Raw genomic sequence first — 16,256 nt, forward strand, 5'->3', positions numbered from 1 at the left:
CACCGCATCCTAATACTAAGCAGTGTGCACCCCACACACCGCATCCTAATACTAAGCTGTGTGCACCCCGCACCCTAATACTAAGCAGTGTGCACCCCACACACCGCATCCTAATACTAAGCTGTGTGCACCCCGCACACCGCATCCTAATACTAAGCTGTGTGCACACCGCATCCTAATACTAAGCAGTGTGCACCCCGCACACCGCATCCTAATACTAAGCTGTGTGCACCCCGCACACCGCATCCTAATACTAAGCAGTGTGCACCCCGCACACCGCATCCTAATACTAAGCTTTGTGCACCCGGCACACCGCATCCTAATACTAAGCTGTGTGCACCCCGCACACCGCATCCTAATACTAAGCAGTGTGCACCCCGCACACCGCATCCTAATACTAAGCAGTGTGCACCCCGCACACCGCATCCTAATACTAAGCAGTGTGCACCCCGCACACCGCATCCTAATACTAAGCAGTGTGCACCCCGCACACCGCATCCTAATACTAAGCAGTGTGCACCCCGCACCCCGCATCCTAATACTAAGCAGTGTGCACCCCGCACACCGCATCCTAATACTAAGCAGTGTGCACCCCGCATCCTAATACTAAGCAGTGTGCACCCCGCACACCGCATCCTAATACTAAGCAGTGTGCACCCCGCATCCTAATACTAAGTAGTGTGCACCCCGCATCCTAATACTAAGCAGTGTGCACCCCGCATCCTAATACTAAGCAGTGTGCACCCCGCATCCTAATACTAAGCAGTGTGCACCCCGCACACCGCATCCTAATACTAAGCAGTGTGCACCCCGCACACCGCATCCTAATACTAAGCAGTGTGCACCCCGCATCCTAATACTAAGCAGTGTGCACCCCGCACACCGCATCCTAATACTAAGCAGTGTGCACCCCGCACACCGCATCCTAATACTAAGCAGTGTGCACCCCGCACACCGCATCCTAATACTAAGCAGTGTGCACCCCGCACACCGCATCCTAATACTAAGCAGTGTGCACCCCGCACACCGCATCCTAATACTAAGCAGTGTGCACCCCGCACACCGCATCCTAATACTAAGCAGTGTGCACCCCGCACACCGCATCCTAATACTAAGCAGTGTGCACCCCACACACCGCATCCTAATACTAAGCAGTGTGCACCCGGCACACCGCATCCTAATACTAAGCAGTGTGCACCCCGCACACCGCATCCTAATACTAAGCAGTGTGCACCCCGCACACCGTATCCTAATACTAAGCAGTGTGCACCCCGCACACCGCATCCTAATACTAAGCAGTGTGCACCCCGCACACCGCATCCTAATACTAAGCAGTGTGCACCCCACACACCGCATCCTAATACTAAGCAGTGTGCACCCCGCACACCGCATCCTAATACTAAGCAGTGTGCACCCCGCACACCGCATCCTAATACTAAGCAGTGTGCACCCGGCACACCGCATCCTAATACTAAGCTGTGTGCACCCCACACACCGCATCCTAATACTAAGCAGTGTGCACCCCGCACACCGCATCCTAATACTAAGCAGTGTGCACCCCACACACCGCATCCTAATACTAAGTAGTGTGCACCCCACACACCGCATCCTAATACTAAGCAGTGTGCACCCCGCACACCGCATCCTAATACTAAGCAGTGTGCACCCCACACACCGCATCCTAATACTAAGTAGTGTGCACCCCACACACCGCATCCTAATACTAAGCAGTGTGCACACCGCATCCTAATACTAAGCAGTGTGCACCCCGCACACCGCATCCTAATACTAAGTAGTGTGCACCCCGCACACCGCATCCTAATACTAAGCAGTGTGCACCCCACACACCGCATCCTAATACTAAGCAGTGTGCACCCCGCACACCGCATCCTAATACTAAGCAGTGTGCACCCCACACACCGCATCCTAATACTAAGCAGTGTGCACCCCGCACACCGCATCCTAATACTAAGCAGTGTGCACCCCACACACCGCATCCTAATACAGTACTAAGTAGTGTGCACCCCACACACCGCATCCTAATACTAAGTAGTGTGCACCCCACACACCGCATCCTAATACTAAGCAGTGTGCACCCCGCACACCGCATCCTAATACTAAGCAGTGTGCACCCCGCACACCGCATCCTAATACTAAGCAGTGTGCACCCCGCACACCGCATCCTAATACTAAGCAGTGTGCACCCCACACACCGCATCCTAATACTAAGTAGTGTGCACCCCACACACCGCATCCTAATACTAAGCAGTGTGCACCCCGCACACCGCATCCTAATACTAAGCAGTGTGCACCCCGCACACCGCATCCTAATACTAAGCAGTGTGCACCCCGCACACCGCATCCTAATACTAAGTAGTGTGCACCCCGCACACCGCATCCTAATACTAAGTAGTGTGCACCCCGCACACCGCATCCTAATACTAAGCAGTGTGCACCCCGCACACCGCATCCTAATACTAAGCAGTGTGCACCCCACACACCGCATCCTAATACTAAGCAGTGTGCACCCCACACACCGCATCCTAATACTAAGCAGTGTGCACCCCGCACACCGCATCCTAATACTAAGTAGTGTGCACCCCGCATCCTAATACTAAGCAGTGTGCACCCCGCACACCGCATCCTAATACTAAGCTGTGTGCACCCCGCATCCTAATACTAAGCAGTGTGCACCCCGCACACCGCATCCTAATACTAAGCAGTGTGCACCCCACACACCGCATCCTAATACTAAGCAGTGTGCACCCCACACACCGCATCCTAATACTAAGTAGTGTGCACCCCGCACACCGCATCCTAATACTAAGCAGTGTGCACCCCGCACACCGCATCCTAATACTAAGCAGTGTGCACCCCGCACACCGCATCCTAATACTAAGCAGTGTGCACCCCGCACACCGCATCCTAATACTAAGCAGTGTGCACCCCGCACACCGCATCCTAATACTAAGCAGTGTGCACCCCACACACCGCCTCCTAATACTAAGCAGTGTGCACCCCACACACCACATCCTAATACTAAGCAGTGTGCACCCCACACACCGCATCCTAATACTAAGCAGTGTGCACCCCACACACCGCATCCTAATACTAAGCAGTGTGCACCCCACACACCGCATCCTAATACTAAGCAGTGTGCACCCCGCACACCGCATCCTAATACTAAGCAGTGTGCACCCCGCACACCGCATCCTAATACTAAGCTGTGTGCACCCGGCACACCGCATCCTAATACTAAGCAGTGTGCACACCGCATCCTAATACTAAGCTGTGTGCACCCCGCACACCGCATCCTAATACTAAGCTGTGTGCACCCCGCACACCGCATCCTAATACTAAGCAGTGTGCACCCCACACACCGCATCCTAATACTAAGCAGTGTGCACCCCACACACCGCATCCTAATACTAAGCTGTGTGCACCCGGCACACCGCATCCTAATACTAAGCAGTGTGCACCCCACACACCGCATCCTAATACTAAGTAGTGTGCACACCGCATCCTAATACTAAGCAGTGTGCACCCCGCACACCGCATCCTAATACTAAGCAGTGTGCACCCCGCACACCGCATCCTAATACTAAGCAGTGTGCACCCCGCACACCGCATCCTAATACTAAGCAGTGTGCACCCCACACACCGCATCCTAATACTAAGCAGTGTCCACCCCGCACACCGCATCCTAATACTAAGCAGTGTGCACCCCGCACACCGCATCCTAATACTAAGCAGTGTGCACCCGGCACACCGCATCCTAATACTAAGCTGTGTGCACCCCACACACCGCATCCTAATACTAAGCAGTGTGCACCCCGCACACCGCATCCTAATACTAAGCAGTGTGCACCCCACACACCGCATCCTAATACTAAGTAGTGTGCACCCCACACACCGCATCCTAATACTAAGCAGTGTGCACCCCGCACACCGCATCCTAATACTAAGCAGTGTGCACCCCACACACCGCATCCTAATACTAAGTAGTGTGCACCCCACACACCGCATCCTAATACTAAGCAGTGTGCACACCGCATCCTAATACTAAGCAGTGTGCACCCCGCACACCGCATCCTAATACTAAGTAGTGTGCACCCCGCACACCGCATCCTAATACTAAGCAGTGTGCACCCCACACACCGCATCCTAATACTAAGCAGTGTGCACCCCGCACACCGCATCCTAATACTAAGCAGTGTGCACCCCACACACCGCATCCTAATACTAAGCAGTGTGCACCCCGCACACCGCATCCTAATACTAAGCAGTGTGCACCCCACACACCGCATCCTAATACAGTACTAAGTAGTGTGCACCCCACACACCGCATCCTAATACTAAGTAGTGTGCACCCCACACACCGCATCCTAATACTAAGCAGTGTGCACCCCGCACACCGCATCCTAATACTAAGCAGTGTGCACCCCGCACACCGCATCCTAATACTAAGCAGTGTGCACCCCGCACACCGCATCCTAATACTAAGCAGTGTGCACCCCACACACCGCATCCTAATACTAAGTAGTGTGCACCCCACACACCGCATCCTAATACTAAGCAGTGTGCACCCCGCACACCGCATCCTAATACTAAGCAGTGTGCACCCCACACACCGCATCCTAATACTAAGCAGTGTGCACCCCACACACCGCATCCTAATACTAAGCAGTGTGCACCCCACACACCGCATCCTAATACTAAGTAGTGTGCACCCCACACACCGCATCCTAATACTAAGCAGTGTGCACCCCGCACACCGCATCCTAATACTAAGCAGTGTGCACCCCACACACCGCATCCTAATACTAAGCAGTGTGCACCCCGCACACCGCATCCTAATACTAAGCAGTGTGCACCCCACACACCGCATCCTAATACTAAGCAGTGTGCACCCCGCACACCGCATCCTAATACTAAGCTGTGTGCACCCCGCACACCGCATCCTAATACTAAGCAGTGTGCACCCCACACACCGCATCCTAATACTAAGTAGTGTGCACCCCGCACACCGCATCCTAATACTAAGCAGTGTGCACCCCGCACACCGCATCCTAATACTAAGCAGTGTGCACCCCGCACACCGCATCCTAATACTAAGCAGTGTGCACCCCACACACCGCATCCTAATACTAAGCAGTGTGCACCCCGCACACCGCATCCTAATACTAAGCTGTGTGCACCCCGCACACCGCATCCTAATACTAAGCAGTGTGCACCCCACACACCGCATCCTAATACTAAGTAGTGTGCACCCCGCACACCGCATCCTAATACTAAGTAGTGTGCACCCCGCACACCGCATCCTAATACTAAGCAGTGTGCACCCCGCACACCGCATCCTAATACTAAGCAGTGTGCACCCCACACACCGCATCCTAATACTAAGCAGTGTGCACCCCACACACCGCATCCTAATACTAAGCAGTGTGCACCCCGCACACCGCATCCTAATACTAAGTAGTGTGCACCCCGCATCCTAATACTAAGCAGTGTGCACCCCGCACACCGCATCCTAATACTAAGCTGTGTGCACCCCGCATCCTAATACTAAGCAGTGTGCACCCCGCACACCGCATCCTAATACTAAGCAGTGTGCACCCCACACACCGCATCCTAATACTAAGCAGTGTGCACCCCACACACCGCATCCTAATACTAAGTAGTGTGCACCCCGCACACCGCATCCTAATACTAAGCAGTGTGCACCCCGCACACCGCATCCTAATACTAAGCAGTGTGCACCCCGCACACCGCATCCTAATACTAAGCAGTGTGCACCCCACACACCGCATCCTAATACTAAGCAGTGTGCACCCCACACACCGCATCCTAATACTAAGCAGTGTGCACCCCGCATCCTAATACTAAGCAGTGTGCACCCCGCACACCGCATCCTAATACTAAGCAGTGTGCACCCCACACACCGCATCCTAATACTAAGCAGTGTGCACCCCGCACACCGCATCCTAATACTAAGCAGTGTGCACCCCGCACACCGCATCCTAATACTAAGCAGTGTGCACCCCACACACCGCATCCTAATACTAAGCAGTGTGCACCCCACACACCGCATCCTAATACTAAGCAGTGTGCACCCCGCACACCGCATCCTAATACTAAGCAGTGTGCACCCCACACACCGCCTCCTAATACTAAGCAGTGTGCACCCCACACACCACATCCTAATACTAAGCAGTGTGCACCCCACACACCGCATCCTAATACTAAGCAGTGTGCACCCCACACACCGCATCCTAATACTAAGCAGTGTGCACCCCACACACCGCCTCCTAATACTAAGCAGTGTGCACCCCACACACCACATCCTAATACTAAGCAGTGTGCACCCCACACACCGCATCCTAATACTAAGCAGTGTGCACCCCACACACCGCATCCTAATACTAAGCAGTGTGCACCCCACACACCGCATCCTAATACTAAGCAGTGTGCACCCCGCACACCGCATCCTAATACTAAGCAGTGTGCACCCCGCACACCGCATCCTAATACTAAGCTGTGTGCACCCCACACACCGCATCCTAATACTAAGCTGTGTGCACCCCGCACACCGCATCCTAATACTAAGCAGTGTGCACCCCGCACACCGCATCCTAATACTAAGCAGTGTGCACCCCACACACCGCATCCTAATACTAAGCAGTGTGCACCCCACACACCGCATCCTAATACTAAGCTGTGTGCACCCGGCACACCGCATCCTAATACTAAGCAGTGTGCACCCCACACACCGCATCCTAATACTAAGTAGTGTGCACACCGCATCCTAATACTAAGCAGTGTGCACCCCGCACACCGCATCCTAATACTAAGCAGTGTGCACCCCGCACACCGCATCCTAATACTAAGCAGTGTGCACCCCGCACACCGCATCCTAATACTAAGCAGTGTGCACCCCACACACCGCATCCTAATACTAAGTAGTGTGCACCCCACACACCGCATCCTAATACTAAGCAGTGTGCACCCCGCATCCTAATACTAAGCAGTGTGCACCCCGCACACCGCATCCTAATACTAAGCAGTGTGCACCCCACACACCGCATCCTAATACTAAGCAGTGTGCACCCCGCACACCGCATCCTAATACTAAGCAGTGTGCACCCCGCACACCGCATCCTAATACTAAGCAGTGTGCACCCCGCACACCGCATCCTAATACTAAGCAGTGTGCACCCCACACACCGCATCCTAATACTAAGCAGTGTCCACCCCGCACACCGCATCCTAATACTAAGCAGTGTGCACCCCGCACACCGCATCCTAATACTAAGCAGTGTGCACCCCGCACACCGCATCCTAATACTAAGCTGTGTGCACCCCGCACACCGCATCCTAATACTAAGCAGTGTGCACCCCGCACACCGCATCCTAATACTAAGCAGTGTGCACCCCGCACACCGCATCCTAATACTAAGCAGTGTGCACCCCACACACCGCATCCTAATACTAAGCAGTGTGCACCCCGCACACCGCATCCTAATACTAAGCTGTGTGCACCCCGCACACCGCATCCTAATACTAAGCTGTGTGCACCCCACACACCGCATCCTAATACTAAGCAGTGTGCACCCCGCACACCGCATCCTAATACTAAGCAGTGTGCACCCCACACACCGCATCCTAATACTAAGTAGTGTGCACCCCGCACACCGCATCCTAATACTAAGCAGTGTGCACCCCGCACACCGCATCCTAATACTAAGCTGTGTGCACCCCACACACCGCATCCTAATACTAAGCTGTGTGCACCCCGCACACCGCATCCTAATACTAAGCAGTGTGCACCCCACACACCGCATCCTAATACTAAGCAGTGTGCACCCCGCACACCGCATCCTAATACTAAGCAGTGTGCACCCCGCACACCGCATCCTAATACTAAGCAGTGTGCACCCGGCACACCGCATCCTAATACTAAGCAGTGTGCACCCCGCACACCGCATCCTAATACTAAGTAGTGTGCACCCCGCACACCGCATCCTAATACTAAGCAGTGTGCACCCCGCATCCTAATACTAAGCAGTGTGCACCCGGCACACCGCATCCTAATACTAAGCTGTGTGCACCCCGCACACCGCATCCTAATACTAAGCAGTGTGCACACCGCATCCTAATACTAAGCAGTGTGCACCCCGCACACCGCATCCTAATACTAAGCAGTGTGCACCCCGCACACCGCATCCTAATACTAAGCAGTGTGCACCCCGCACACCGCATCCTAATACTAAGCAGTGTGCACCCGGCACACCGCATCCTAATACTAAGCAGTGTGCACCCCACACACCGCATCCTAATACTAAGTAGTGTGCACCCCGCACACCGCATCCTAATACTAAGCAGTGTGCACCCCACACACCGCATCCTAATACTAAGCAGTGTCCACCCGGCACACCGCATCCTAATACTAAGCAGTGTGCACCCCGCACACCGCATCCTAATACTAAGTAGTGTGCACCCCGCACACCGCATCCTAATACTAAGCAGTGTGCACCCGGCACACCGCATCCTAATACTAAGCTGTGTGCACCCCGCACACCGCATCCTAATACTAAGCAGTGTGCACACCGCATCCTAATACTAAGCAGTGTGCACCCCGCACACCGCATCCTAATACTAAGCAGTGTGCACCCCGCACACCGCATCCTAATACTAAGCAGTGTGCACCCCGCACACCGCATCCTAATACTAAGCAGTGTGCACCCCACACACCGCATCCTAATACTAAGCAGTGTCCACCCCGCACACCGCATCCTAATACTAAGCAGTGTGCACCCCGCACACCGCATCCTAATACTAAGTAGTGTGCACCCCGCACACCGCATCCTAATACTAAGCAGTGTGCACCCCGCACACCGCATCCTAATACTAAGTAGTGTGCACCCCGCACACCGCATCCTAATACTAAGTAGTGTGCACCCCGCACACCGCATCCTAATACTAAGTAGTGTGCACCCCGCACACCGCATCCTAATACTAAGCAGTGTGCACCCCGCACACCGCATCCTAATACTAAGTAGTGTGCACCCCGCATCCTAATACTAAGCAGTGTGCACCCCGCACACCGCATCCTAATACTAAGCTGTGTGCACCCCACATCCTAATACTAAGCAGTGTGCACCCCGCACACTGCATCCTAATACTAAGCTGTGTGCACCCCGCACACCGCATCCTAATACTAAGTAGTGTGCACCCCGCACACCGCATCCTAATACTAAGCAGTGTGCACCCCGCACACCGCATCCTAATACTAAGCAGTGTGCACCCCGCACACCGCATCCTAATACTAAGCAGTGTGCACCCCGCACACCGCATCCTAATACTAAGCTGTGTGCACCCCACATCCTAATACTAAGCTGTGTGCACCCCGCACACCGCATCCTAATACTAAGCAGTGTGCACCCCGCACACCGCATCCTAATACTAAGCAGTGTGCACCCCGCACACCGCATCCTAATACTAAGTAGTGTGCACCCCGCACACCGCATCCTAATACTAAGTAGTGTGCACCCCACACACCGCATCCTAATACTAAGCAGTGTGCACCCCGCACACCGCATCCTAATACTAAGCAGTGTGCACCCCACACACCGCATCCTAATACTAAGCTGTGTGCACCCCGCACACCGCATCCTAATACTAAGCAGTGTGCACCCCGCACACCGCATCCTAATACTAAGCAGTGTGCACCCCACACACCGCATCCTAATACTAAGCAGTGTGCACCCCGCACACCGCATCCTAATACTAAGCAGTGTGCACCCCACACACCGCATCCTAATACTAAGCAGTGTGCACACCGCATCCTAATACTAAGCAGTGTCCACCCCGCACACCGCATCCTAATACTAAGCAGTGTGCACCCCGCACACCGCATCCTAATACTAAGTAGTGTGCACCCCGCACACCGCATCCTAATACTAAGCAGTGTGCACCCCACACACCGCATCCTAATACTAAGTAGTGTGCACCCCGCACACCGCATCCTAATACTAAGTAGTGTGCACCCCGCACACCGCATCCTAATACTAAGCAGTGTGCACCCCGCACCGCATCCTAATACTAAGCAGTGTGCACCCCACACACCGCATCCTAATACTAAGTAGTGTGCACCCCGCACACCGCATCCTAATACTAAGTAGTGTGCACCCCGCACACCGCATCCTAATACTAAGTAGTGTGCACCCCGCACACCGCATCCTAATACTAAGTAGTGTGCACCCCGCACCGCATCCTAATACTAAGCAGTGTGCACCCCACACACCGCATCCTAATACTAAGCAGTGTGCACCCCGCACACCGCATCCTAATACTAAGCAGTGTGCACCCCGCACACCGCATCCTAATACTAAGCAGTGTGCACCCGGCACACCGCATCCTAATACTAAGCTGTGTGCACCCCGCACACCGCATCCTAATACTAAGCAGTGTGCACCCCGCATCCTAATACTAAGTAGTGTGCACCCCGCACACCGCATCCTAATACTAAGCTGTGTGCACCCCGCACACCGCATCCTAATACTAAGTAGTGTGCACACCGCATCCTAATACTAAGTAGTGTGCACCCCGCACACCGCATCCTAATACTAAGCAGTGTGCACCCCACACACCGCATCCTAATACTAAGCAGTGTGCACCCCACACACCGCATCCTAATACTAAGCAGTGTGCACCCCACACACCGCATCCTAATACTAAGCAGTGTGCACCCCGCACACCGCATCCTAATACTAAGTAGTGTGCACCCCGCACACCGCATCCTAATACTAAGCAGTGTGCACCCCACACACCGCATCCTAATACTAAGCAGTGTGCACCCCGCACACCGCATCCTAATACTAAGCAGTGTGCACCCCACACACCGCATCCTAATACTAAGCAGTGTGCACCCCGCACACCGCATCCTAATACTAAGTAGTGTGCACCCCGCACACCGCATCCTAATACTAAGCAGTGTGCACCCCGCACACCGCATCCTAATACTAAGCAGTGTGCACCCCGCACACCGCATCCTAATACTAAGCAGTGTGCACCCCACACACCGCATCCTAATACTAAGCTGTGTGCACCCCACACACCGCATCCTAATACTAAGCAGTGTGCACCCCACACACCGCATCCTAATACTAAGCAGTGTGCACCCCGCACACCGCATCCTAATACTAAGCTGTGTGCACCCCGCACACCGCATCCTAATACTAAGCAGTGTGCACCCCACACACCGCATCCTAATACTAAGCAGTGTGCACCCCACACACCGCATCCTAATACTAAGCAGTGTGCACCCCGCATCCTAATACTAAGCAGTGTGCACCCCGCACACCGCATCCTAATACTAAGCAGTGTGCACCCCACACACCGCATCCTAATACTAAGCTGTGTGCACCCCGCACACCGCATCCTAATACTAAGCTGTGTGCACCCCGCACACCGCATCCTAATACTAAGCAGTGTGCACCCCGCATCCTAATACTAAGCAGTGTGCACCCCACACACCGCATCCTAATACTAAGCAGTGTGCACCCCACACACCGCATCCTAATACTAAGCTGTGTGCACCCCGCACACCGCATCCTAATACTAAGCTGTGTGCACCCCGCACACCACATCCTAATACTAAGCAGTGTGCACCCCGCACACCGCATCCTAATACTAAGCAGTGTGCACCCCGCACACCGCATCCTAATACTAAGTAGTGTGCACCCCGCACACCGCATCCTAATACTAAGCAGTGTGCACCCCGCATCCTAATACTAAGCAGTGTGCACCCCACACACCGCATCCTAATACTAAGTAGTGTGCACCCCGCACCGCATCCTAATACTAAGCAGTGTGCACCCCACACACCGCATCCTAATACTAAGTAGTGTGCACCCCGCACACCGCATCCTAATACTAAGCTGTGTGCACCCCGCACACCGCATCCTAATACTAAGCAGTGTGCACCCCGCACACCGCATCCTAATACTAAGTAGTGTGCACCCCGCACACCGCATCCTAATACTAAGCAGTGTGCACCCCACACACCGCATCCTAATACTAAGCAGTGTGCACCCCACACACCGCATCCTAATACTAAGCAGTGTGCACCCCGCACCGCATCCTAATACTAAGCAGTGTGCACCCCACACACCGCATCCTAATACTAAGCAGTGTGCACCCCGCACACCGCATCCTAATACTAAGTAGTGTGCACCCCGCACACCGCATCCTAATACTAAGCAGTGTGCACCCCGCATCCTAATACTAAGCAGTGTGCACCCCGCACACCGCATCCTAATACTAAGCAGTGTGCACCCCGCACACCGCATCCTAATACTAAGCAGTGTGCACCCCGCACACCGCATCCTAATACTAAGCAGTGTGCACACCGCATCCTAATACTAAGTAGTGTGCACCCCGCACACCGCATCCTAATACTAAGCAGTGTGCACCCCACACACCGCATCCTAATACTAAGTAGTGTGCACCCCGCACACCGCATCCTAATACTAAGCAGTGTGCACCCCGCACACCGCATCCTAATACTAAGCAGTGTGCACCCCACACACCGCATCCTAATACTAAGCTGTGTGCACCCCGCACACCGCATCCTAATACTAAGCAGTGTGCACCCCACACACCGCATCCTAATACTAAGCAGTGTGCACCCCGCACACCGCATCCTAATACTAAGCAGTGTGCACCCCGCACACCGCATCCTAATACTAAGCAGTGTGCACCCCGCACACCGCATCCTAATACTAAGCAGTGTGCACCCCACACACCGCATCCTAATACTAAGCAGTGTGCACCCCACACACCGCATCCTAATACTAAGCAGTGTGCACCCCGCACACCGCATCCTAATACTAAGCAGTGTGCACCCCGCACACCGCATCCTAATACTAAGTAGTGTGCACCCCGCACACCGCATCCTAATACTAAGCAGTGTGCACCCCGCACACCGCATCCTAATACTAAGTAGTGTGCACCCCGCACACCGCATCCTAATACTAAGCAGTGTGCACCCCGCACACCGCATCCTAATACTAAGCAGTGTGCACCCCGCACACCGCATCCTAATACTAAGCAGTGTGCACCCCGCACACCGCATCCTAATACTAAGCAGTGTGCACCCCACACACCGCATCCTAATACTAAGCAGTGTGCACCCCACACACCGCATCCTAATACTAAGCAGTGTGCACCCCACACACCGCATCCTAATACTAAGCAGTGTGCACCCCACACACCGCATCCTAATACTAAGCAGTGTGCACCCCACACACCGCATCCTAATACTAAGCAGTGTGCACCCCACACACCGCATCCTAATACTAAGCAGTGTGCACCCCACACACCGCATCCTAATACTAAGTAGTGTGCACCCCACACACCGCATCCTAATACTAAGCAGTGTGCACCCCGCACACCGCATCCTAATACTAAGCAGTGTGCACCCCACACACCACATCCTAATACTAAGCAGTGTGCACCCCACACACCACATCCTAATACTAAGCAGTGTGCACCCCGCACACCGCATCCTAATACTAAGCAGTGTGCACCCCGCACACCGCATCCTAATACTAAGCAGTGTGCACCCCACACACCGCATCCTAATACTAAGCAGTGTGCACCCCGCACACCGCATCCTAATACTAAGTAGTGTGCACCCCGCACACCGCATCCTAATACTAAGTAGTGTGCACCCCGCACACCGCATCCTAATACTAAGCTGTGTGCACCCCGCACACCGCATCCTAATACTAAGCAGTGTGCACCCCGCACACCGCATCCTAATACTAAGTAGTGTGCACCCCGCACACCGCATCCTAATACTAAGTAGTGTGCACCCCGCACACCGCATCCTAATACTAAGTAGTGTGCACCCCACACACCGCATCCTAATACTAAGCAGTGTGCACCCCGCACACCGCATCCTAATACTAAGCAGTGTGCACCCCGCACACCGCATCCTAATACTAAGCAGTGTGCACCCCGCACACCGCATCCTAATACTAAGCAGTGTGCACCCCGCACACCGCATCCTAATACTAAGCAGTGTGCACCCCGCACACCGCATCCTAATACTAAGCAGTGTGCACCCCGCACACCGCATCCTAATACTAAGCAGTGTGCACCCCGCACACCGCATCCTAATACTAAGTAGTGTGCACCCCGCACACCGCATCCTAATACTAAGCAGTGTGCACCCCGCACACCGCATCCTAATACTAAGTAGTGTGCACCCCGCACACCGCATCCTAATACTAAGCAGTGTGCACCCCGCACACCGCATCCTAATACTAAGCAGTGTGCACCCCGCACACCGCATCCTAATACTAAGCAGTGTGCACCCCGCACACCGCATCCTAATACTAAGCAGTGTGCACCCCGCACACCGCATCCTAATACTAAGCTGTGTGCACCCCACATCCTAATACTAAGCAGTGTGCACCCCGCACACCGCATCCTAATACTAAGCAGTGTGCACCCCACACACCGCATCCTAATACTAAGTAGTGTGCACCCCGCACACCGCATCCTAATACTAAGCAGTGTGCACCCCGCACACCGCATCCTAATACTAAGTAGTGTGCACCCCACACACCACATCCTAATACTAAGCAGTGTGCACCCCGCACACCGCATCCTAATACTAAGTAGTGTGCACACCGCATCCTAATACTAAGTAGTGTGCACACCGCATCCTAATACTAAGTAGTGTGCACCCCGCACACCGCATCCTAATACTAAGCAGTGTGCACCCCGCACACCGCATCCTAATACTAAGCAGTGTGCACCCCACACACCGCCTCCTAATACTAAGCAGTGTGCACCCCACACACCGCATCCTAATACTAAGCAGTGTGCACCCCGCACACCGCATCCTAATACTAAGTAGTGTGCACCCCGCACACCGCATCCTAATACTAAGCAGTGTGCACCCCGCACACCGCATCCTAATACTAAGCAGTGTGCACCCCGCACACCGCATCCTAATACTAAGCAGTGTGCACCCCGCACACCGCATCCTAATACTAAGCAGTGTGCACCCCGCACACCGCATCCTAATACTAAGCAGTGTGCACCCCACACACCGCATCCTAATACTAAGCAGTGTGCACCCCGCACACCGCATCCTAATACTAAGCAGTGTGCACCCCGCACACCGCATCCTAATACTAAGCAGTGTGCACCCCGCACACCGCATCCTAATACTAAGCAGTGTGCACCCCGCACACCGCATCCTAATACTAAGCAGTGTGCACCCCACACACCGCCTCCTAATACTAAGTAGTGTGCACCCCACACACCGCATCCTAATACTAAGCAGTGTGCACACCGCATCCTAATACTAAGTAGTGTGCACCCCGCACACCGCATCCTAATACTAAGCAGTGTGCACCCCGCACACCGCATCCTAATACTAAGCAGTGTGCACCCCACACACCGCATCCTGGCCAAATTCCATTTTGACCATGTTCAAAAAGAACATTAACTGTTAACCTCTTCAACACTTGAATAGACTTGTGCGATTTGGAAAGCTCCTTTTACTGTAATAGCAAATACAAACAGCGCTCGAGTTGTTCACCTAAAAGGCATCCGAATCTACATTGGATTTACACTTCTCCAACATTAAAAAGGGCTAGTGCTTTCAGTGCCGTGTAAAATGGTCACAAATGTCATTTGATCTTTTTTGATGATTGCTCATACCAAACATTCTTTCCAAAGCAATATATTGCTTTTCTTCTTTTTAAAACTCTACTGTGGTTTCCTTTGTCAAATATAGTTTATTTTTAATTTAAAGTTTTTTTGTTTTTAAGATGTCTGGTTCATCAACAGAAAATGTAATCAAAAGGGAATTGCCAGAGTGGTGTGGAGTAACTTAGCTTTCCATCACACGCTCCTGAATGTAGCAGGTGAAATTTCCCTCTCTGGTTGTCAGCCGCTTCCCAACACAGAAGCACTTTAATATATGGGTATTTAATCCGTGGTTAAAAAAATAATATATAATGTATTGTAGGCAGGGGCTGAACCATAACAACCACCATGATGAGTTTACAAACAGTTTTATACAAAACTACAAAGCAATTTTTACACTGTGCAGAATAATCCACTTTATTGTTTCCGGAACTTGGCATCTCTGTTTTCTATTTTAGATCCATAGTGCTCTAAAAAAATATTTACAAACGGTCTTAAAATTGTGCCGCGACGCGACGTCGCGCCAA

At 53.0% G+C, this 16,256-nt stretch overlaps 1 protein-coding gene across 2 annotated transcripts in view; it reads left to right on the forward strand.

Moving 5' to 3' along the window:
- CILK1 (ciliogenesis associated kinase 1) overlaps positions 1–16,256 on the forward strand; it is a 46,997-nt gene that overhangs the window by 602 nt on the left and 30,139 nt on the right. The window lies entirely within an intron of this gene.

The sequence above is a fragment of the Ascaphus truei genome, chromosome 4 (genome assembly GCF_040206685.1).
Source record: "Ascaphus truei isolate aAscTru1 chromosome 4, aAscTru1.hap1, whole genome shotgun sequence".
In the NCBI taxonomy this organism is placed as follows: domain Eukaryota; kingdom Metazoa; phylum Chordata; class Amphibia; order Anura; family Ascaphidae; genus Ascaphus; species Ascaphus truei.